The sequence below is a fragment of the Cebus imitator genome, unplaced genomic scaffold (assembly GCF_001604975.1).
Source record: "Cebus imitator isolate Cc_AM_T3 unplaced genomic scaffold, Cebus_imitator-1.0 Scaffold164, whole genome shotgun sequence".
Classification (NCBI taxonomy): Eukaryota; Metazoa; Chordata; class Mammalia; order Primates; family Cebidae; genus Cebus; species Cebus imitator.
Genome location: NW_016107479.1, coordinates 4,496,068 through 4,521,267, shown reverse-complemented (window position 1 = coordinate 4,521,267; position 25,200 = coordinate 4,496,068). Strand labels below are relative to the sequence as shown.

Here is a 25,200-nt window from a genome sequence, read left to right as displayed (position 1 = left end):
GTTTTTTTAAAATAAATAATTTGATTTTGGATGCTCATCATCTTTACAACTTTAATCGTTCCACATTCTATTTTGTTAATTTGATATGTCAACATTTAGACAAGCTCAGCATTCAGTTTATTCACATATTGTTTCTTTTATATGTATCATGGCACTGAATGTCTGTTATGGGTTGAACTGTGCCTCCCAAAATTTATATGCTGAAATCCTATTCCCCAGCATCTCAGAATGTGACCTTACTTAGAAATAGAATTTTTTGAAGATATAATTAGTTAAGATGAAGCAATTAGGATATGTCCTAATCCAATATAACTAGTGTTCTTAGACAAATTAGAAAAATTTGGACACAGACACACATTCAGAGGAAGAACATCATGAGAAGATAATGGTCAGTCTTGGAATATTGCTTCCACAAGCCAAAGACTGCCAAAGGTTGCCAGCAAACCACCAGAAGCTAGAGGAGATATATGGAACAGAAGGAATCTCATAACCCTCAGAAGGAGCCAACCCTGCTGACACCTTGATCTTGAAATTCTAGACCTCAAAACTGAAACAGAAAATTCTGTTGTTTAAGCCACTTAGTTTGTGGTCCTTTGCTATGGCAGCCCAACAAACTAATACAATGTCTCTGAAATACTCTATATGATCCATGTTAACCATTATTTCTTGTTTTTAGTTCAGTGCTTATATTTCAACTTGCTTATTCAGAATAATTTTATGTTAACCGGTCACAATTATAGAGGTAATACATTTTATAAGTCACACATATTTGCATGGATATATAAATTTATAAATTTACATAAACATATCCAAGTGCCTTTAAAACATTTTAACAATTCCTATGTCAATGTACAACTTTCTTCTTATGAAAAAGAATGATTGCGTAAGTGTATTCTATCATCATCATTCTTATATATTCAATTATTACCTTGAATACTTTGTGTTAAAGTTTTATGTCAGTAGCATTACATATTCTTTCATAGACTTAATTATTTTTTAATAATCCATAATAAAAAATTAAATTGTTTAATTTGGCCCAGAGCAGACCCTTTCAATAGTCTACTTTTTTTTTTTTTTTCCGAGTACTGTCTCTGTCATTCTTTAAAGCAATCTTAATTTACAATTGGCGCCGATTATTAGAGGCACTAATCAATTCCCGAAGCCACCAATTATGATTGGTATTACCATGAAGAAAATTATAATGAATGCGTGAGAGGTAACAATAACATTGTAAACATGGTCGTCTTCTATTAGGCTTCCTGGTTGGCCCAGCTCAGCTCGAATTAGAAGACTTAGGGCTGTTCCTGCTGCTCCAGCTCATGCACCGAATATTAAATACAGTGTACCAATATCTTTATGGTTAGTTGAAAATAGTCAGCGATTTATGAACATAAGTAGAAGGTAAAATGGCTGAGTAAGCATTAGACTGTAAATCTAAAGACAGAGGAGCGACCCTCTTTTTGCCAGCCCTGAGGTGAACTGTCATGTTGAACTGCAAATTCAAAGAAGCAGCTTCAATGCTGCCGGGGCTTCTCCTGCCTTTTTTTCCTTTACGGCGGGAGAAGTAGATTGAAGCCAGTTGACTAGGTTATTTAGCTGTTAACTAAATTTTTGTGGGTTAAAGTCCCATCAGTCTAGGGAGGGCTTAGCTTAATTAAAGTAATTGATTTGCGTTCAATTGATGCAAGGTATAGTTTGCAGTCCTTAGAATGGTGCAGAAATTAAGTAAAACCTACTTACTAAGGGCTTTGAAGGCTCTTGGTCTTATTAACCTAAATTTCTAGGTCATTAACATTAGTGGTGTGATAGGTAGTAGGAGGGAGGAAGAAATTATGAGGGGGGATAGAAGTGGTGTTGGTTTTAAATATTTTAGTTGACAGCTAATTTTTGTGCTATCGGATGTGGGAAATATTGTTATTGAAATTGAATATGTTAGGCGTATGTAGAAATATAGGTTTATTAGTGTGAGTATAGTTATAGTAAGAAGGAGAATAAGGCTGTTATTTTTTGTGATTTCTTGTATAATAGCTCATTTGGGGGAGAAGCCTGTTAGTGGGGGGAGGCCTCCTAAGGATATTATTATTATTGGGATTATTGGTATTACTCATGTGAGTTTATATCAGGTGTGGGATAATGATAGGGTTGTTGTATTTGAGTTTAGGTAGAGAGTTGTGAGTGTGGAAATTGTTAGGAAGATATAAATAAGTAAACTTAAGGTGGTAATGTTTGGGTTATAGTATAGTACTGCTATTATTCATCCTATGTGGGTAATTGAGGAGTAGGCTAGAATTTTGCGTAGTTGTGTTTGGTTCAGTCCTCCTCAGCTGCCAATTATGATTGATATAAGTGAGATTATTAGTAGGGTATCTGAGTTGATAGATGGGAAGATTTGAATAATAATTGATATGGGGGCTAGTTTTTGTCATGTAAGGATAAGTATAGTGGGAATTAGGGGAATGCCTTGGGTTACTTCTGGCAGTCAGAAGTGAAGGGGAGCTATGCCTAGTTTTAATACGAGAGCAATTAATATTATTGTAGATAGGATTTGATTAGGAGGTGGATTAATTGTTCACTGTCCGTAGAGTAAGTTATTGAGAAAAATAATTATTAGAAGGATTATGGATGCGGATGCTTGTGTTAGGAAATATTTAGTGGATGCTTCTGTGGAGCGGGGGTTTATATTTTTAGCGAGTATGGGTACGATAGCTAATATGTTTAGTTCTAAGCCTGTTCATACTAGGAATCAGTGTGAGCTTAGAGTTGTGATTATGGTCCCTATTAGGATAGTTAGGGAAATAATTAGGTGGGCTAGGGGATTAATATTAGTACGGGAAGGATTGGACCAACATTTTCGGGGTATGGGCCCGATAGCTTATTTAGCTGACCTTACTGTTTAGAGTATGGTGTAATAGGTAGCACGGAGGATTTTGAGTTCTTAGGAATAGGTTCGAGTCCTATAATTCTAGAAATAAGAGGATTTAAACCTCTATAGTTTACTCTATCAAAGTAATTCTTTTGTCAGACATATTTCTTATGTTTGGGGTGGGACACCGGATAGTAGTGTAGGCATTGAAATATATCATATACATAGTGCCAGTGTGAGTGGTAGAAATTTTTTTCATAGGAGGTACATTAATTGGTCGTAGCGAAAACGAGGGTATGCTGTACGAATTCATAAAAATAGGGTAGTTAGTAGAAGTGTTTTGGTTATGAAATTTATAGTATAAGGTTCTGTTGTGAGTATATTGTAGGGTGTTGCTGTAAAAATGGTAGTAGTTAGAGCATTTATTATAATAATGTTTATATATTCTGCTATAAAGAATAGGGCGAATGAACCTGCGGCATATTCAATATTAAAGCCTGAGACTAGTTCTGATTCACCTTCTGTTAGGTCAAAAGGGGCTCGATTGGTTTCTGCCAGTGTGGAAATAAATCATATTATGGTTAGGGGTCATGATGGTAGTAGAAGTCAGGATTGTTCTTGTGTTGTGATTAGTGATTGCAGATTGAAGGAGCCGCTTATTAGTAGTGTTGATAGTAGAATAATGGCTAGGGTAACTTCATATGAAATGGTTTGGGCTACGGCTCGTAGTGCGCCAATTAATGCGTAATTTGAGTTGGATGCTCATCCGGATCATAGAATTGAGTAAACAGCTAGACTTGATGTTGCCAGTACAAATAAAAGACCTAGGTTAAAGTTAATTAGGGAGTACGGTATAGGGAGGGGAGTTCATAGAAGAAGGGCAATGGTTAAGGCTAGAACTGGGGCGGTTATATATAGGGTTGTGGTAGATGTACTGGGTAGTAGGGGTTCTTTTGTAAAGAGTTTTATTGCATCGGCGATTGGTTGGAGTACCCCATATGGGCCTACAATATTGGGGCCTTTGCGGAGTTGTATATAGCCTAAGATTTTTCGTTCTATAAGTGTTAAGAATGCTATAGCAATTAGGACTGGGGTAATTAGTAAGAGTAGGTTAATTATAAACATATTGTTAAGAAGAGGAGTTGAACCTCTGATTATAAAGTTTTAAGTTTTATGCAATTACCAGGCTCTGCCATCCTAACAAGCCCTGTTTTTGGGCTATGCATATTAATCTATAAGGTTAAGATATTAGTCATCTGGCTTGTGAGGGCGCTTAGTGAAGTGGGCCCTATTTCTCTTGTCCTTTCGTACTGGGAGGAATCTTTAATAGATAGAAACCGACCTGGATTTCTCCGGTCTGAACTCAGATCACGTAAGACTTTAATCGTTGAACAAACGAACCCTTAATAGCGGCTACACCATTGGGATGTCTTGATCCAACATCGAGGTCGTAAACCCTATTGTCGATATGGACTCTAAAATAGGATTGCGCTGTTATCCCTAGGGTAACTTAGTCCGTTGATCAAGTTATTGGGTCAATGAGTGTAGTTTACTTAGACTAGTTAGGTCATGGTTTGTGTTTTCGGAGGTTGTGCTGTACTCCGAGGTCACCCCAACCGAAATTTATAATACATCAATGGTATGTTAATGCCTGTTGGTTTTTAATGTGTTAGTTTGTACTATTAAATTGAAGCTCCATAGGGTCTTCTCGTCTTGTTTATGCATATCCGCCTCTTCACTGATAGGTCAATTTCACTGATTAAAAGTAAGAGACAGTTAAACCCTCGTGTTGCCGTTCATACAAGTCCCTATTTAGAGAACAAGTGATTATGCTACCTTTGCACGGTCAGGGTACCGCGGCCGTTAAACATGTGTCACCGGGCAGGCAGTGCCTCTAATACTAATAATGCTAGAGGTGATGTTTTTGGTAAACAGGCGGGGGTAAAGTTTGCCGAGTTCCTTTTACTTTTTTTAATCTTTCCTGGGCGCATGCCTGTGTTGGGTTAACTGTTTAGTAATGGGATATTAAGTTGTGGGTTGTAATGATTGGACTGTTAACTAGCAGTAGTTGTTTCGGTCTCTAATAAGCTTATGCGGGGAGAATAGTTTCATGTTACTTATACTAACATTATTGCTTCTATTATATAATAGATTGGTCCAATGTGTTTTAGGAGTTCAGTGAGGTTAATGGAATTAGAGGGTGTTTGGATATTGAGCTTGAACGCTTTCTTAATTGATGGCTGCTTTTAGGCCAACTATGGTAGTGAAATGTTTTACTCACTATAGTAAGGTTTTTTCCTAGGGTCTGAATTGCTGTCCCTCTTTAGATTAACGGTTAAATTTACGAGGGGATTAAATGGTTCTGTAAGTAAATTTAAAGTTGAACTAAGATTCTGTCTTGGACAACCAGCTATCACCAGGCTCGGTAGGTTTGTCGCCACTACCCATAGATTCTCCCACTATTTTGCTACATAGACGGGTGTGCTCTTTTAGCTATCTTTGGGTAGCTCGTCTGGTTTCGGGGAGCTTTATTTAAATTCTTTGTATAAAGTTATTTCTAGTTAATTCATTATGCACAAGGTATAAGGGTTTGTCTTTGCTTTTTTATGCTTTGTTAGGATTTTTCTTTCCCTTACGGTACTTTATCTATTGCGCCCGGGTATAATTTCTATCACCTATACTTTTATAGTAGGTAAATGATTTGGTTATTAAATTTGGATATTAATATAGATAGATTGGGTTTGGGCTAGGGTTAGCTCAAAGTGATCAGTTGTTGCGAGATCTTCCGGGTGTAGGCCGGTTGCTTTAATTTAAGCTACACTTTGATTCGTCCAAGTGCACTTTCCAGTACACTTACCATGTTACGACTTATCCCCTCTACATCAATATGAAGCGGCTTAATTGTTAATATATTTCTCTACATGATGGTTGATGAGGGTGACGGGCAGTGTGTGCGTGCTTAATGGCCTTGCTTCAGTCAAGCTCTCTATTCTTGATTTACTGCTAAATCCACCTTGGGCCTTTAAATTTCATAAAGGCTATCGTGTAATTTTTCTAGATTAGAAAATGTAGCCCATTTCTTTCCACTTCATTGGCTGCACCTTGACCTAACGTTTTTATGGTAATACTTCTGCTTACTTTACGATCTTTAGGGAGTTTGCTGAGGATGGCGGTATACAGGCTGGGGGCAAGAGGTGGTGAGGTTTATCGGGGTATATCAATTACAGAACAGGCTCCTCTAGACGGATGTAAAGCACCGCCAGGTCCTTTGAGTTTCAAGCTATTGCTTGTAGTGTTCTGGGGAGTAATTTTGTTAGTAGAGTTATTGGGGTTTACAGAGACAGAGTACTGTCTCTGTCATTCTTTAAAGCAATCTTAATTTACAATTGAAAGCTTCAGACCTACTCTGAATTTTCCTACATGAAGAAGTGGAATCACTCCTCCTGTCTTTTCGTGGAGAATAGTATTAGAGAGGAAATTCTAGTAAGTACATAATTTGTACTTACTAGTGTTGAAGGTGAACACTAGTGTTGCAATTGTTGGGTCAATTTTCTTGAGAAAGATGAAAATATATTTTTATGAGGTCTTAGGTTTATAGGTATCATTCTATCTTTGCATTTAATATACTCTGTTTCTTAGTACTGTTTTACTCTGAGTCCACAAACTTTTAAGCTTTTGGCTATATTTATAAATGAGAATATAAACAAGACAGCTGTTCACAAAATGGATTATAGAGGCTACCCTAGAGAGGTGTGTCTGTTGAGGTTTAACTTTAGCAAAAAGGAATATATTTAAAGAATCTCAGGTTAGCTCACAGAATTGATAGGAAGACTGAGCAAATGACAGGAACTCCCAGAAACCATGGGAGTGTCATGAGGTAGGATAAAAATAACTTCTTGACCATTACAAGTACATCTCTTCACTGTGGGGAGAGTAGAAAACCTTGACCTATAATCCTCCTAAAAATTTCCACAGTTGCAATAGAGTGCTGAGTAATAGATGTACACTAAAATGTGGGCAAGCCACTAAATATATATCTACTGCAGGAACAGAGAGCAGTTTGGGGGCTGTCAAAATGATGAGAAGTCAGTTTTATCCAATATAAGAATAGTGAACAAGGAGAAAAGGTCATGAGCGTAAGAAATCAGAGCCATTGATTTTGCTGGAAAGTCTTTCAAGGAATATGTAAGACAAATTACATTCCAATCATGGAACTACATTGGACCAAAAAAATTCTTATTTTTTCTTTTTTAAAAAACCTACCAGATCATAGATCCAGCAAAGGCATCACTCTACCATTACTGGAAATCACAAAGAAAAAAGATTATAAAAAGTACATGGTCAAGATGTGATGTGTATTGAAATATAAATACTTATTGTTTAATGAAAAATTATGATAATCTGTTAAAGAAAACTAGTTTATAGGGTTAACTAATGATGTATTAACTTTTCCTTGAATTAAATTTGGACTTTGTTTTAAAATAAAAATGGAGCAAGCAATATGACAGCGCTCCTATCACTGCTATCAAACAGTGACAGGAAAGAAGGAATAAAATATGACTTAAATGTTATAAACCTGGTTGGCATTCAGGTTACTTATAATAGAGGACTAAAATCCAAGGCAGATGACTGGCGGTCGAGTTTTGGGACTGATTTTTATTACAGTCACATTTAAAACCATGTATTTGGATATGATTATTAAAAAAAACAGTTCAGAGTTAGTGAAGGAATAATAATGCCTGCATTTAGGAAGAAGAACAACAAAGAGGAAATAACAAATGTGGTAGAAAAATGATTATTTCTTTTTTTTTTAAGGACCAATGAAATGTCTGTTTTGAAGAGAATCAGTACAATCCTCCATTGTACAGTGATATACTATGTATTATTTACAGGGAGATTAACTTTTGGGTAGAGTAACTGATGTACAATTATCAAAGCACTTTAAAATTTAAGATCAAAAACAAAAGAAATGGAGCTCTTCTAGAAAAAAATGGTATTAAGGGCAAGGGATTTTAAGTTAGAAAGTCTTGCAAGTGAATCTTGGTTCTGTCACCTGTTAACTTGGTGCTGGCTGGTGAAACTGTGTAGGCCTCATCTTTCATCATCTATCAAATGGGAATAATAATACCACGTCCTAGAATCATGTTAAGAATTATATAGCATCACACATGAGAAGCATCTAATGCATTGACACATAGTATATTTTCAAGAATAATTTTTAAAGAACAGAATAACATCAAAGCGCATTTTCCACGTTTGCTGTTATCTTCTAAGACATTTATTATATCCTCTTATCCACATTTATTGGGCAGCTTATATCTGGATATAACAGAAATAGAACTGATATTTTATAAATTACCACAAAAATAATCTTGTTTGTGTGACTGTTATGTAAAATGTCACTGTGTGTTTTCTGGCATGCAGACATTTCCACTTAACATTCCTTCCCCATGAAGCTATAATATTTCCACAGTTAAGACCTAGAGTCTTAAAAGTGAACATGGAAACACCAATAAAACTCTGGACAGGGATAAAATCCACAGGCCTGAAGAAATAAAATCAACTCCAACTTGTGTATATTCATTTACTCGTAGCTTTCAAGGAGTTTTGTGGTTGTTGGGGGATTTGGAATGTGTTTGCTCTAATTAAATTGAAGTTTTCTTTAAATCTAGTGTAATGGGGAAAAGGAAGACAGCAAAGATGATTTGAATCTCCTGGAAAGATGAGACAACAAAATTCTGTGTGTGTGTTTGTGTGTGTGTGTGTGTGTGTGTGTGTGTGTGTGTGTGTGCGTGTGTGTGCGTGCATGCGCGCACGCTGAAGACAGAAAAAGCTATTAGAAATAAGTTTAAGAGATACTTTAATTATTGAAAATAATGTTTTCAACCTAAGGCTATGCATTGTATTCAGGGCTTTTCAAATATCAACCAGTGAAGAAGAGACATCTAGAATTAGAATTATCATAGAAACTGAAGTCTGCTAAAATTTTTTAAAGTTTTGCTTCATGAGTCATTGATTTAATTTTGCAAAATCTGTAAAAAATGTCAGGACAGTAGCCTTACCACCTCACCCTGCTCAGTCTACACTCTGTCTATAATGAAATTCTTTTAGTTTTTCTAATGCTTCATGATCTCTGTATCTTAGGATCGTTGTACAAATTGTTCCCACTACCTGGAATACCTTCCTCCATCACATTAGAACATATAGTAATTCCTACATATTCTTTATATTTTCATTTAAATGTTTCTATCTTGGGAAAGTTTTCCCAACCTACCTATACTAGGTCAGGGGCTCTTTGCTATTAATTTTTAGGGACTATGATCTTTCATTCATATGTTTATAAAAGAGATTAGTAAGATTCTCTTCACACTATAAGCAATTAATGATTGCTTGCTCAACAAACAAGTTGGTCTTCTGATAACTCAGATGACTTTTGCTCTTGCTGTACTACCTGGAATCCATGAAATAATGTTTTTTCTTCTTCGTGAGCATTTGGTTTTAACTTTTGACACTGAATTTAATAGCATATCCATTCTCTTTTAATAATCTCATAATTCTATAATTGCAATTATAAGATATTGACAGTGGGTATCAAATTTATAATCATAGACTGGTCAATTCCTTGTTTATAGACCATTGGTTTTAGAAGTTTATCTGCTTTGAAAACTATGTAAAATAAAATTTCCAGGTTTCAGAATTAAATATATTTTTAAAAAGAAAAAACTTTTTATTTATACATTTCTTTCTAAAATATGGAATCTTTTTTTTTTCTTTTTAACAGGATTAGATCCATTTCAAAATAGGGGATGAACAAATATCATATGTCACCTTTTCAAAAGGTGACATATGTTTACTAAAAATAAAATTTTTAATAGTAAAATGTTATCACCTCCTCATTTTTTTTTAGTTACTCAATTTGCTTATCTTTTTAAAGACTACTACTCTAAAACATGTGCACCTAGAAAGAAAAAGAAATATTAGGCACAAACTTTCTGTTTTTTTTTTTTTCAGTAGAAAGAAAAGAGGTACTATAGGTCTATTCCTTCATAAATATTTTAGAAATTATTTTTAATAACATCAGTGAAGGAATCATCAGAAAGAACAGAAGTGATCAAAGCGAGCTAATCTTAAAAGGCAGCCACAAATGTGATCATTTAAATTTTAAAGTCAAGAGGTACTCAGATTCAATGCATTTTCATTCATAGGTAAAAAATACCAGGGTTATAAATATAAAGAGACAGGTAATAGTCTACAAATTTCTGTTGACCTTGAAATTTATGTTCACTAAGATACATCTCAGTTTGAGACTGGATAAGCTTTCATTTTTTTTATTTCATTTTTAAATATCCATATATACCTTCATTTAAAGGCACGATATCCATAAAATACCTGCAGAAAAATAAAATTCACCTTGCATTAAAACAAACTTTTGGATTCATTTGAGAGCCTCAGATTTAGAGAAAAGCAACAATAAGCTACTGAAACAACAACCTCAGAAAACCCTGCAAAAACAAACCAACAATAGCTTTCATTTTTGATATGAAAGTTGAAGCAAATTATAAATGGTCTGGCTAAGGTCATATTGGAAATCTTGACTACATTCTCCAGGCTATCCAGAGGTACTCCTGCCTATTTTCTATTGTTTCCATCATGCTTTCTCTCTTTTAAGTAATAGCTATAATGATACAAGTTTACTTTTGGAACAAACCTGCACTTGCACCTCTGAACTTACAATAAAAGTTAAAAAAATAAAAATAAATAAAATCCACTCATTAAACAAAGGTCAGAAATGAAAAAAAGCTTTGAAAATCCAACGCCAAAGCTCTAAGTTAAATATTTCTATGATGAAGCTTACATTTAAAATTTACTTTTAAGCTTAAATTATAAAAAGAAAAAACAGAGCATGATATATAGATAATTAAATACTTATTAAATGTAATGAACAACTCATTGTTAAATGTTTAAAATTCCAGAGATTTATAAAGTCTAAGGACTTTTTAAATTCTACTATATGTATTTTGCTCTTTTGAGCAGTTATGTCAATGTTTATTATATAATAAGAAAACAGTAATTTATGGTACATGATAGAGTTTGGCTGTGTCCCCACCTAAAATCTCATCTTAAGTTGTAATAATCCCTACATTTCAAAGGCAGGGCCAGATGGAGATAACTGAATCATGGGGGCTGTTTTCCCCAAATTGTTCTTGTGATAGTGAGTGGAGTTCTCATGAAATCTGATGGTTTTATAAGAGGCTTTTCCCCCACTTAGATCTGCACTTCACTTTGATACTGCCATATGAATAAAGATGTGTTTGCTTCCCCTTCCACCATGACTGTAAGTTTCCTGAGACCTCCCAACACTGTGGAACTGAGAGTCAATTAAAGCTCTTTCCTTTATATGTTACACAGTCTTGAGTATTTCTTCACAGCAGCGTGAGAACATACTAATACAGTCAATATATGTTTTAAAAAAAAGTCCATTAAATTTTGTGGGCTTCATATCTGCACAATATGTTAATTTTTCAGTGAAATGTCTGTATGGTAAATCATCTATGATTTTGGCACCAAATAAGCAATTTGTTAAAACTCACACTTTTGTGGGCTCTAAAGTTTAACCTGGGACCCTAATTTTTTTTTATATTATTTGAGTAGGTATACAGAGAAGAGATTATACCAGGCAAGGGAAGATCATTACTACCTGTCTAACACTAGAATTGAAGGGAATAATTAGCTGAACTAGAAACAAAGGAAGTAACACCAAGAATTTGAAGAGCCTACTCTTTGCATATTGTGACTCTGGGTGGCAACAGTAGTAGTGGTTATAATGGTGGTAGCATAGGAAACTTTATCCAGTATTGAGTATTTCAAGTGTTTTGGCCTTAAAGAAGCTTAAGTTTTACCAGAAAATCACAAATAGGCCACAATATCATGAGTGATTCAGGAAGGGTGAAAAAGAATAGATGTCAGTTGAAATGAGTTGTTTGGTTTATTATTGTAAGTAATAAGTTACTTAATGAAATGTTTCCTAGGCTACTGTTAGGCGTATGCAGAACCACTTTGGAATTTCTCACTAGGATGTGGTTTGTGGTAGCATATTTCACTAGATATCTCTAGAATGAAGACAGCTTAGCACAGGCAAATGTCATGTTACAGCAAAATGAATGATTGGGCCACATGACTAGAATATTCTCAGTTGAAACTTGACAGTGCTACTTGAATTGCTGAAAGATTAATTAATTATAATAAATATGGGCATAATAATTTCTTCCAAGAATGTAGTACAAAATTTCAGAAGCTAGAATGACTAATAAAAATATACATTGGGAGAAACCTAGGAACAGCATGTGGAAATTATTTGATTTATTTTCCTGCAAAGGTTATTGAAGAAAACCAATCTAAAACAAGGTGTATTATTGGTCAGCAGCTGTTTCAAACCAAGAGCCATATAGAATATATAGGCTTCAACAGTCCTGGTTTGGCTAGTTCAGAAATGTACTTATTTGGAAGTGATGTGAAATAGTGGAAAATGAAAGGCTTAGAGAGTCTAATGGAAATAAGTTTGTGAATGGCTCTGCCACTCACTGGTTATGAAAACTTGAAGAAATGGCAGGATGTTTCTGATGCATAGTTCCTCATCATATCATATCTACGTGTATTGTGAGAATTAAATGAACTATTTTATGTAGTTTAGGCAATCCTACATTTATTAAAAAATCATACTAAATAGCAATGCTTACTTAACTATACAACCTAGTAAATCACATTTTGACATCTGCTTTTGCTCTTCTCCCTCTGTTCTTCACTACAATGACCTTTATATTTTATGTAACTAACTTGTATGTGAAGAATCTGGCCAGGTACAGTGGCTCACGCCTATAATCCCAGCAATTTGGGAGGCTGAGGTGGACAGATTACCTGAGGTTAGGAGTTTGAGACCAGACTGACCAACATGGTGAAACCTTGTCTCTACTAAAAATACAAAGTTGGCCATTTGTGGTTTATGTGCCTATAATCCCAGCTACTCAGGAGGCGAGGCAGGAGAATTACTTGAACCTGGGAGGTGGAGGCTGCAGTGAGCATAGATCGAGCCACTGCACTCCAGCCTGAGCAAAAAGAGCAAAACACCGTCTCAAAAAGAAAAAAAAAGAATCCGTCTGTAGCAATAATTTGATACATAAAACTAGTCTGACTTCCTTCTCACACCAAGATAACCAGATGTGAGATAAAGGTAAATGAGCAAAACAGAAGAATTGATTTACATTCTCTAACCCCTTTACACACCTATGCAAGGGGCTGCCTGGTGACACCAATGACTCCATGGGCAGTCTGCTAAGGACTGAAGAAAAAGAATCTGGACTCCCACAAAGTCCCTACAGTAGAGAGGAGTAGCCAGCTGGGTATCTCAAGTCCGTATAATATACCACATGAATCTGAGAGATATTTATTATTGAAAGAATCATCCATTTGACACTGACAGGATTAGAGATCAGAACAGTATGGTTATATTGAAGAAAAGCATCTGGGGCTAATAGAACCATGTGTGAACCTTCCTTATCTCACCATTCTTGTTTCTCCTTTCTATCAGTCTCTGCTTTCTCTCTCTGCAGCAATTTGTCAGGAGAGATCTATGACAGAGAAATAAGAATTAAAGAGGGAGAGGGAAAAATCCTAATATTCCCTGACATCGAGATTATAGATCTGTGACTAAGATATTAGTACCTCAAATGGTCTAAAACCAAAACGCAGTAAATTGATTTTATGGGCCTGAAATTTAACTTTTCTGCTTATAGAATAATGGAGAATAAACTCAAAGGTATATTAATAAATAGTTAGAAAAACAAATGAGCTTCCTTCCTTCCTTCCTTCCTTCCTTCCTTCCTTCCTTCCTTCCTTCCTTTTCTTCCTTCCTTCCTTCCTTTTCTTCCTTCCTTCCTTCCTTCCTTCCTTCCTTCCTTCCTTCCTTCCTTCCTTCCTTCCATCCACATCTTTTAACTTAGATCCTCCCCTGTGTCAGGAACTTTAAGAGCGAATAATACTTCAGTAAACTCTAAAAACTAATATCTGTTCTTGCTATCATAGAGCTGCTTACTAATGGAAAGAGACTAATATTAAACAAACCAATAAATAAGGTTGGGTAGTGGTAAGTGCCAGGTTTAAAATCAAGCAGTGTAAGCAATTAGTGCAAGTTATTACTATATTTTAGGATGATAAGAGAAGTTCTTTTTGAGGGGTTAATCTTACAACAGAGACCAAAATTAAGTAATGGAGCAAGCCATGTGTATATTTGAGGGCAGAATATTATAGCTGCAGGAAAGAGTAAATCCAAAGGCACTGAGGTGGTAATATATCTTATGTACATGAGGAACAGCAAAGAAATGGCATAGGAAAAAGTGACGTGGTGAAATTCAAGAAGTGACCATCAGGGATTCATGTTGTGTATGATTGTGATAGTTAATTTTATGTGTCAACATTACTGGGCTATGGTGTGCCCAGATATTTGGTTAAATGTTATTCTGAATATGTCTGTGAGGGTTTTTCTGGATGAGATTATTATTTGAATCAGTAGATTCAGTAAAGCAAATTGTCCTGCTAACATGTTGTCCAATGTTTGAAGGTCTGATTAGAACAAAAAAGCTGAGTAAAGGAGAATTTACTCTCTGCCTGACTGGTATCAAGCTGAAATAGTAGTCTTTTCCTGCCTTTGAACTTGGACTTGGACTGGAGCTTGCATTATCAGCTCCTGCTTCTCTAAGATTCTCCTGATTCTCTAGCCTTTAGATTTAGACTGGAGCTATAATGCCAGCTTTCTTGGGTTCCCAGCTTGCCAGCTGCAAATCTTGGGACTTTTCAGCCTCCATAACTGCATGAGGGAACTAATTCCTCACTATAAATTTGTTTATAATGTAAATATGCTATTGGTTATGTTGGTTATGTTTTTCTGGAAAATTCTAACTAATATAGATTTTAATACTGAGAGTGAAAAACAGAATTTTAAGGATGAGCTTTCTGAACTGGTTCTGGAATTTCTGGAATTGACTTTAACCTGTTTAAATTTCAAGATGCTAATACCTCTTTCTTCAATACTGAAGAGAACAGTAATAATCCATATGTGATTTGGCCACAGATATATGCAAAAACACTTATAAGAAGCAGGAGCCTGGTAAACCATGTATACGGTATTTTCAAAAATTCTTGGAAAACTAATGAATATAATGAGATTGGCTAGTTGCTCTTAATGTTGCTGGACAAAGTGGTTAAAGAAAAGAATGCGCTCAGGGATTTGAATTTCTAGCTCAAGCAAGGCATAATGAGTTGAAAATTTCTTTGTATCTCCCAAAGAGACTCTTATCTCTTATATCTAAAGGGCTGAGCTTGCTGAAAGTCAAACGAAAATCAAATGAAAAATCTGATCTCAGTTACAGCACAAGTTGGAATGCTTGCTAATAACATAATGCGAGTGAAAACTAACTGTGCTTTAGACTACGATAGGAACTCCAGAATTGGTCAGGATGTAAATATATTTAAAGATAGAGCTGTCAGGATTTGAGATGGGTTTGATTATTAACCCAGCTGGAAAGTAAACAATGATTCTGAGACTTTTGGAACGAGCAACTGGAATAATCTGCGTATTGACTGGCTAACCATTCTTGGTACATTTTGAGAACCCAATGCACAGTGTTGCATATGAGGATGGTTAACTCTAGTTGCTAATGTGTAGCCTGAATTCAGGCTCCATAATATTGGTGTAAACAATGTCCTATAGAAAAGCAATCAGTTTATGCAGAATACAGTTCAAGGTAATCAGAAAAGCCTGGAAGTAATATTTTAATATACTGAATTGGAAAAAAGTCATCTTTCATAGATTGAAATTAAGTGTTCTCTGTGGGAAATATAAAGGTTTACCCAACAGGGTCACAGGTTATGCAGAATTTGGCATGTGGTGACCTTTATTATGGAGAGATATGGAATGATGTGCTTGCATTGATAATGTAACCCACTCTACTCAATATGAAACAATTTCGTAGCTCATATTCTATGAATTTCTCACATGGCTTTGAAGTTCACATTTGCACAGATGAAAAATAAGACATACTTTAAAATTGCTACTTAAATATAATTTGATATTTACCTGTAAATGCTTCACATATTCCTTGTTTTTTCATTCCTTCTCTTCCTTTTCCTTAAGATGATAGCCTGGCCTCAGAGAAAGCTTAGACATAATGAAGGAGGAGGAGGTGTGCTGCTTGCTGGTCCTTGGGCAAACCTATGAGAGGTGCTTCCATTTTCTAGGCAGTGGTGATGCCTATTACATCTCCAGTCTATGGGTGATGGCAGGTTACAACTAATATTTGGTAGTGCCAGATTCTATTACTTTGAATTGAAGAGCATCCCATTATCTCAGATAGAAAAGGACTTTAAGAGGAGTTAATTGTTAGTACATGGAGATGACTGAAATCAAAAGGATCATATGTCTAAATTGCTTTTGCAGAATTTTGCTGGAAATAAACAAAAGTCTAGAACATTATTTGTTTGAGGTATAATACAATTCTTGGCCCCAAGCAGTGTGTGAGCAAGACGTGTACTTTATCTAGAATTGTATAGTTGTTTTCTTTTCAAGGTTTAACTTCAAAACTGAATTTAAATAGCAATCATAACAATGTCAGATGGATTAACTTTTGAATGTTTTACTGTATTTCCCTATTTTGGATGAAGAAATCCAATTAATGAATTCTGTTCAAAGTACCTGATGAAATTATATAAAATTAGCGTCATTTTACTGTTTAATTTTTTCCTTTTGCTAATAGAGTCAACATATTAACAGCTTTTCTTGAAATTAAAGATGTGCAAAATCCATTTGTGTGAATAATCACTTGATCTAAATGAAATTTGTACTTTACAGTGATGCATAAATACACCTTCTACTGCAGCATGTGTTAAATCACAATCTTCAGGTGCAATCATCTCTAGATAGCTAACGTTTAGAATTGCTACTGATGCCGTCTGAACCAACTTGCCTTTTTTGGTTTCTGTGTGCCCAGTGATATCAGCACAACCCCCATGAAGAATAGGAAAGTTGGAACCACATTTTATGTCAGTAACACAAATTCAATTCTTATTGTTTTTTATAATCATGAATTAAAAAAAATTTTTTTATTGCATTTTAGGTTTTGGGGTACATGTAAAGAACATGCAAGATTGTTGCATAGGTATACACAGCAGTGTGATTTCCTGCCTTCCTCCCCTTCACCTATATCTGGCATTTCTCCCTGCTATCTCTCCCCATCTCTCCACCCCCCCGTCCCTCCGCCATTTCCCCCCAACAGACCCCAGTGTGTAGTGCTCCCCTCCCTGTTTAAGGGGATTGCTGCTAAAAGGGTTTAACAAAAGAAAGATAGTGTTATCACACAAAAAAATTAAGAAATAATTATAGGCTTATACTAAAAAATAAATACAAAAACCACTGTAGCAAGAATGTTCAGATCAGTTTTAATATGAATCAGAGCAGGGCTGCTTACCTTCTTTTTTCAACACATATTACATGTTTGCAAATGTATACATTTCCCTTAGTCCTCACTGATTTTCCCAACTGGCTGCTTGGCACTTTCAGGCATTTCACAGGCTGATGGCATAGGCTGTCATGAAAATGCCTCATATACTAAATGCCAGGTTTGAGAAGCAGTGTTAAAGACTTCACCCAAAGAGAGAAGATTTAGGAAGTTTTCCCAAGCTGCTTGTGACTGAGCATACTTTATTTTACAAGTGAACACCCTTTGTGGTGTCTGTAAAAGGAGGACTCTATAATATTAATGTTGAAAACACCTGGCAAAGACTTCACGCTTATTTATTTAAACTCTTTCAGGTTTAAATAAATAGATATTAGTGGAATACTCTGCTGTCTGTGCTTCTTACCACTAAAACATGGCAGATGCTGGATGTACAAAGTAGAAGTTTCCAAACTCATCAGAGGTTATTAATAATACTTCATTAAAAATGAAAAATCTGGGATAAAGTTAGACCGGATGAAACTTTAGGACTTTGACCTTAAATTCAGACTCTGCCAGGCAAATGGGAAAATATCATCACTTTAGTTTATAATGCCCCCATGGTCTTTTTCCTTTTTAGTCCCATCTTTGTGTATTACTATGTCCTCTTTATTAGTTATAATAGGGTAAGCTATCATGTCTATGGAAAAATAGACTAAAATATATAATGGTTTGATTTTATTAGACATTAATTTTCATTCACTCAACTCACCAAGGTGAGTATTCTTCATCAGAGAGTGGTTTTTCCCCAAGTGGATGCAGTGACTCAGAGACTCATGCTCTTTTTCTTCTTGTGACTTTGCTTTTCCTAAAGACCTTGTTGACAGCTTTATGTAGCTTTGTAAGGAACATACCTGTGTAGAAGGAGACATATCTGTTTTATAAAAGCTTGGTCTATGAAAGGCACATATTACTCCTGTTCACCTTTCATTAAGAACCTAGTCAACAAAACCAAGTTGAGATACCATCTCATGCCAATTAGAATGGCGATCGTTAAAAAATCAGGAGACAACAGATACTAGAGTGGATGTGGAGAAATAGGGATACTTTTACACTGTTGGTAGGAGTATAAATTAATTCAATTATTTTGGAAAACACTGTGGTAATTCCTCAAAGATCTAGAAATAGAAATACCATTTGGCCTAGCAATCCCATTTCAGGGTATAAACCCAAAGAATTATAAATCATTCTATTATAAAGGCACATGCCCATGTATGTTTATTGCAGCACTGTTCACAATAGCAAAGACTTCAAACAAACCCAAATGCCCATCAATGATAGACTGGATAAAGAAAATGTGGAACATATACACTATGGAATACTATGCAGCCATAAAAAAGGATGAGTTCATGTCCTTTGCAGGGACATGGATGAAACTGGAAACTATCATTCTCAGCAAACTGACACAAGAACAGAAAACCAAACACCACATGTTCTCACTCATAAGTGGGTGTTGAACAATGAGAACACTTGGACACAGGGAGGAGAATATCATACACCAGGGCCTGGGGGGTAGGAGACTAGAGGAGGAATAGCAGTGGGTGGGGGGATTGGGAGGGATAGCATTAGGAGAAATACCTAATGTAGATGATGGGGCGATGGATGCAGCAAACCACCACCATGGCACGTGTATACCTATGTAACAAACCTGCACAATCTGCACATGTACCCCGGAACTTAAAGCATGATAAATAAAATTTTTACAAATTAATAAGAAATATAAAATATTCAACTTTTATAAGAAAGAAAAGAACCTAGTCAAATGGGCACATGTAAGTGCAAAGAAAGTTTTAAATGCAGCTAAAAAAAGGAAGATATGAATTTTTGATAAGCACAGAAAGCCTCTGCAAAAGTGATATGTTGGTCAGTTTTTGTCATCCTCTGGTCACCAAATATAATGTTTAATATTATTCTCAAATATAAACTCATTTATCACCTCCTAAAAAGCAACAATGCCAAATCACATGCAATGTGTACAGAATGCTTGCATCTACTTCAAAGTTGAAGATACCTTGAAGAAGCAGGATTCTGTCTATTCAATGAGGTTATGTTTCCTCATAGTCTAGGTGAGTGTAGTCACTCAAATACAAGTTGTTTGTGTCTGCCCTCCACAACCCACAATACCAATTTATAATACAAGAGCAGAGACAGAAATATTGAAAAGAAACGCATTAACCATATGAAATATACAGCAGTCACTTGTCTATACCGATAATATAAACCTCTTCAGTAGGCATTGTGAAGACTTTCAGCTATAGCAGGGGGAAGGATTTCCTTGACTACATATAGAATGTGCTCTGTGAAAGGCACCAGCTTCTCAGAGATTCATCCTTGTTTCTACTATGAGCACAAAAGTTGAAAATCAAGAGTGTGCCCAATTTAAGGGCTTACATCTTTGTATCCTATATCTTGCTCAAACACTGCTTGAAGTTCAAAGATTATTGTATAGCTCAAACAATCAAATGGTGTTCTAGACCTTTATTTTTACAATAAACTTTCCCAAAAACATTTCAGATATCTGGTTCATTTCATTTCAGCCATCTCCAGGACTCTCGAAGTTATTTCTGAGCCTCATTCTTAACCCTGTTTTATTTCCTTGATCCCTTCCCTGATGTCTCTTCTCTCTCCCTGAATTTATTGATGGCTACCTTGAAGCTATATAAAATAATAGGCATGGCTGACAACACCATATCCTTTTCTATTTGTCACAGAGGTGAGTTCCTTTGTAAAACTGAGAAATTTTAATGGGACATTGCTGCTTAAACTCCTAGTCTTATTTCCTACTCTTTGAAATTCTCAAAAGCAGTCAAATCTTGTGAGCCTCCAAATTTCTGGACTATTTTTCTTTACGTATTTCCCTTTGAAGGCCAGAAATTCCTTGCTTGAGTTCATCTCTTTCTTTTAATACCTTTTTTTATAAGCATGAAGAAGCCAAAAGAAGACACTAAAATTTGTTTCTTTCCAATAGCTTTCCTAAAATTAGAGGCTCAGAAGGCACATAGCCTGTTTTCCTAAAATGTTAGACAATATTTTAACATATATATTGCCACTGCATAACATGAAATCTCTAGCTTTCTGGCAAAATATGTCATTGATTGCTCCTCAGTACCATATATTTAAGTTTTTTTCAGAGCAATATCTCACTTTAATCTGCACATTTCCATACTAGTTATATTGGGCTAAATTAAAATAGGAAATAAACACAAAAATATATATGGTATCAAACATCACAGAAATATATTTCTCACTTATAACAGCTCAAAGCAGGCATTCTGATTAGCTAGCCTTCTTTCCTATTCATTAATTTGGAGATGCAGATTTTATTTTCTCTTGTAGATCTATCAGTCCCAAAGTCTTGTCATCAAGGAGAATGATATCCTGAAAGGCTACAATCTCTTAAAATCTTTGAGGAGGAAATAGCACAGGTTATATATAATCACATTTCATTGACCCGTCCCAGTCAATGGAACTGACTGGTTACCAACATTAACACCAAGAATGACTGAAAAATAAGATTTACTTTGTGAGCAAAAAGAAAAATGAATCCTGAGAGCAGCCCACAGTCTTGCCCTTTTCCTGCATTCTCTGTGCTCCAGCTACACTGATCTCCCTCCAGTTTTTTGGTAGTGACATATTCCTTCTGTAATGGGGATTTTTCCCCTCTCTTTCCTCTATCCAAAATGTTTCTCCTACCACCTTTATGCTTATATTAACTTTCAGCTCTATGATCTTTTTTGTCTTTCTTAAGGAAGTATTCTCTGTCAGGTCAACCCCTGTACCTATGTCCACAGAAGCAAGGATAGTTACTGCTGTGATACTCATCACACCTGTTATCACAAAGCTCTGTTCTATTACTGCTCATCACTGTAACATCATCACCTAGCACAATGTCTGGAATATCATTGGCTATTAATTTAGAGCAAATAAATGGATCAATGAGTAAATGCTCTTCCAAAAGCTTATTTCTTAGGCAAAGTGGACGAAATTATACTCATATCCTAGTTTCAGCACCGTTAATGACATAGGGAGCCAGACTAGGGATGTGTAGAAAGGGGAAAAATGTTTCTGAGATTTGCTTTACTGTGCACAAAATTGTAAAGATTTTATTAAAGGGTTTGTAGCTAAATATAGACTGGAAAATAAATGCAGTTAATACTTTTTTATCTGATAATTAAAGACGGGAAATTAAGCAAAACCAGAAATATTTAAAAAGGCATTACTCATTATTTTTAGTAATTTTGTCCACTATTGGCTTTTCTTGGTCTGCCTCAATAGAAACATTATTGGTTTGAATTTGTGTTTTGATAATTTTCTTTCTAACATGAAGGTCAACACTATGCAAAATGCCTGGGAAATACTTTCATTTAAATACACAGCTTATACACAATGATGAGAGAATAGCAGTATCACTTATAATTCAGTACTAGAGTGACTGGAATTCCAGATAAAATTTCTGTTAAGTCAAGGTTATGTGTCAATACAGTAGACCACTGCAACTTTAATTACTAACATTGCGTTATAGGCGGACAATATTAGGCTCATTGCATACTGTTTCTGTCTGGAGTATTATTTATTTAACACTTTTGGATTCCATATTATCACCAACTCCTTCCCAATTGTCATAGCAAGTGGAGGATTGCTGTGGCAATGAATCTGGAGTCTGTATTTTTTTTTTCACCCATGATAGAATGTATCAAGGACTTATGTAATACAGAGTCTTTAAATTGATGTGAGCAGGTACCTCTTAGCTTTTTCCAGTAAATTGTATTTATTGAAAACTGCAACTGTTAATCATGGCTGTAAGGATATGAAAAAAATTCTAATACCAAAGTACTTAGAAATTAAAAAATTAACTTCAGAATGTACACTTAATTAATGCAACTTCATTCATTCATTTAAGAAATGTTTATTTTGCCAGGCTCTGTTCTGTGTAAACAGCACAGAAGTATATCCCTGTTGCATTGGGGTTAGCATTAATCATATATTTTTCCACTCTTACATGTGATACCATGTTTATTGAATACTACTAGAGGCCAGGCACTATATTAAGTGCTTGGATGGGGAAGATTAAGAGGACATGCTCCCTGACATCAAAGAGCACACAGGCTAGTGTGTGGAATACTACATTAGCATTTACTGAGGCAATATGTATTAAAATAAGGTTGGAGGATTATCTAAATAATTGAAGCCATTTTATTTTTTTGGCATAAAGGCTTAGCCAAAAATTATTTCTGATGAATGGTATTTCTATTTCTATTTATTTAAAAATAGTCTTATTTGTAAATAAGTGATGTACCTACAAGAATAAATTATATGGAAAACAGAAAATGTCAGAATGAATTTAGGACAATATTTCAGCACTTGGAAAGTTACTGGCAGCATAGCAATGACATTTGAAAAGAATATCTATGCAAACTTAAATATATATTATTTAATGCCAACCATTGCTGATACCTGTAAGCTATACTTTACGTTTCTTTTCCCTATTGCATTGCACCTAGATCTACTTATTACCATAAAGCTTCTATTTTGGCCTGCTATAAAACAGGAGATCAAAACACTAACAGGACTTCTCTTGAATGTGCAAAAAAGTGAGAGTGTGTTCTTTTCCTCTCAGGAAATTATCAGAAATATATCCGCATGTATCCTTCAGAACAACTATTTCATTCCCTGCTTATTATTTCTAAGAAATTCTGGCCCCTGTTAGTCTCCGAGGCTGTACAAGGCTTTACATCTCCAGATAAAAGAAATCAGGGTATCATTTAAATCCTATATAGATGCCTATATTTCCAAAACAATGCATCTAAATTCAGAATCAGCAAATAGATTGTGGCAGAATAAACATATTATTGTCATTAAAGGAAGAAAACATTTAAAAATAATTATATAATTGTATACTCAATATGGGTAACTAAATTATTAGAATACTCTGTGAAGCTCAGGGAAAAGATATTCTATAAATTTCAAAGAAAATTGATAGCAGCATTTTCCAAAAGTAAATAAGTACATTATTACCAATCTGGATATATATGCAAGTTTCCCATGTCATTTAATTCGCTGTAATGTAGGTGTCCTATTGCAGGCATACCAATCTTATCTTTATCATACCATTTTGCTCCTTCTCAGGTCTTGATGGTCAGCTTTAGCATTCATTTCATGGGTTTCAGAAATGGTTCAGAAATGCAGGTGTAACACCTTATCTTCAAACCTTTCAGCATTTAATCAACTTCTCTTGAAATTCATCCTTACATTGTAGGTTTATCAGATGCCATTGTTTAGTATAGTGAATTTGATACTACATTTAACATTCATCAGGCCACCTTTTTTTTTTTTTGAAGCATTCCCTAGTAAGGAGAGAATAGATTGCAGCCTGCTGATATGACTTTTATTTCTACATGCTCTGTCAGAGCATCTGTAAAAAGAGAATGTAGCAGGGGGCAAAGTTCTTTTCTTGGAGTACAAAACGATAATGCGCATAATCATGCCCTTTCCACCCATATGACTCTATGGGATATTCAGAAATTGGGGAGCTGCAGCACCTGCCAGCCCTTTTGCCTCTGGGTTCCAGCCTGAACTGCGTGGTACCTAAGGCCATTGAATCAGCCCCTTACTCATCAGTAGTCTCCTCATTTTCACTCAGAACACCAATTGGCATAAATAGCCTGAGGACTCTGAAGAATTCTCTTCCTTTTGGACACTCGGAGACTGAGTTCATTAACTGCTCCTCAGCGTAAAGGGCAGTTCTCAGCTGTAAAGACAGTATCTAATTCGAGATTGAAAAGTATTGTATTGTAAACTAAAACTAAAACCTTAACCCCCATCCTGCCCTCTACCATGTGCTGTACAGACCCGCTTGTGGCTAAAGGACCCCCATAAAAAAAGCTTAAAACTAAGTTTCTTGTGGCCAAAGGAACCCCAGAAAAAAAAAACAAAACCGAGTTGGTGAAAGGATGGGAGGTCAGACATGCTTTGTTATATGGCATACCTTTCATGATTTACACACAATTGACCAGCATTAATGTTAACCTAGAGATCATAAGACCAACAGAACAGACTCTCTTGCAATCAGATACCCAATTACAAGCAAGACCAAAGGCCATGTCAGGCAAGGGTTTAGTCTGACATGGATACACTTAAAAAATAAACTACGTTGTAACTATGTTATAAAGCTTTTCTTTTTCTCTAGGCTAAACAAGCACTGGCCTCCAGATAAGCATGTTAAGTAATATTAAAATGATTTTCAGGTCATCCACTGCCAGACACTGAACTCCAGCCCCTTTTTCACTAGCCATAACTACAGCTATGATTGGACAAGAAACTGATTTCAATAACTTTCTCCTGTCAAGAAGGACCCTCCACCAAGGACTGATTCTGGCCTGTTTACAGAAGTTACATATTTCATATGCCTTCAAGTCCTGAGAAAAACTTTTGACATATAAGGCCTAACTAATACATTTAAATGTTAAGTCTCCACCCAAAAGTGAACATGGGTTGTCTGTAACACACATGTTTATTCAATACGCATGTGTTAGGACCATCTTCATGAGTATGGAAGTAAGAAGAAATCTCTGTGATATGCTCCTCTTGTAACCTGTTGAAAGCATGTATTTAGCCAACCTTTTCAGCATAAAGCTTCTCCCCCAACCCCTGCTACTTTGCAGTGCCTGTCTTTGGTCTTTGCAAGGAGGCACCTTTCACAGCTTGCAGGATGGCAGCCACCTTAAAAGTTGTAACCTTTTATAAGACTTAAAGTCTTCTCTCCTTTTGTAAATGTATAAGTTGTGCTGTGCTTTT

At 35.5% G+C, this 25,200-nt stretch overlaps 1 long non-coding RNA gene across 1 annotated transcript; it reads right to left on the bottom strand.

The window, feature by feature from the left end:
* Nucleotides 1–5,811: 5,811 nt before the first annotated feature.
* On the bottom strand, nt 5,812–24,681 carry LOC108314924. The gene is made up of 3 exons (XR_001829733.2): nt 24,670–24,681; nt 7,992–7,997; nt 5,812–6,211 (listed from the first exon to the last, which is right to left on the bottom strand). It is a non-coding gene; the product is annotated as an uncharacterized LOC108314924 (long non-coding RNA).
* Nucleotides 24,682–25,200: the final 519 nt, after the last annotated feature.